The 748-nt window shown below is 42.0% G+C and overlaps 1 pseudogene; it reads right to left on the reverse strand.

Moving 5' to 3' along the window:
• Nucleotides 1-748, reverse strand: part of LOC119591416 — a 46665-nt pseudogene that overhangs the window by 2381 nt on the left and 43536 nt on the right.

The raw sequence follows: 748 nt of genomic DNA on the forward strand, positions 1-748 counted from the left end.
CATCATCATGCTGCTATGCATTTAAATCTATACTAACTCTAGTCGATCTATTATGCTTTACTTTCCTTTCTTAGGTCAAGGTTTGTGAGAATTATGCAATGAATTTTTCAAATATCATCAGTTATCTCCTAATATCACAAAGTTTCCCAAACAACCCCGAAAATACCAACATCCCCAAATATCCACAAATATCTCTCAAAATCCCTGAATACCCAAATACCATTAAGAATACCCACATATAAGTCTCAACATCCCTAAATACCCACAAACGACCGCTAAAATAAGCAAAAAATACCTCTCAACTTCCTTAACACTGCCAACAGAACTAAAATACCCGCAAATACTTCTCGGCACCCTTAAATACCTAAAAATGCACGAAATATACCCACACAATATCTATCAGCATCACTACAATACCCCAAAATACCTCTCAGTATCTCTCCTAAATACCCCAAAATACCTCTCAGTATCTCTCCTAAATACCCCAAAATACCCGGAAGGTCTCATGTGGCCACCAAAAAGCCGGGTCAGACCACCAACATTCCACATGACGTTACTTAGACCTAATAAACTTCAATTTCAAAGGTCACAATTTACCATTGACCACGTGGACGAGGATATAGGCCGCCTCGGCGAACTCCGGAGCGCAAGTGTAGTTTCCCGAGTCCCCCTTCACAGCCCTCGTCAGGAAGAGCTTCGAAGTGGTCTTCGAAGGAGTCTTCTCGATCTCCACGCTGACGCCGCCCCT

The sequence above is a fragment of the Penaeus monodon genome, chromosome 28 (assembly GCF_015228065.2).
Source record: "Penaeus monodon isolate SGIC_2016 chromosome 28, NSTDA_Pmon_1, whole genome shotgun sequence".
In the NCBI taxonomy this organism is placed as follows: domain Eukaryota; kingdom Metazoa; phylum Arthropoda; class Malacostraca; order Decapoda; family Penaeidae; genus Penaeus; species Penaeus monodon.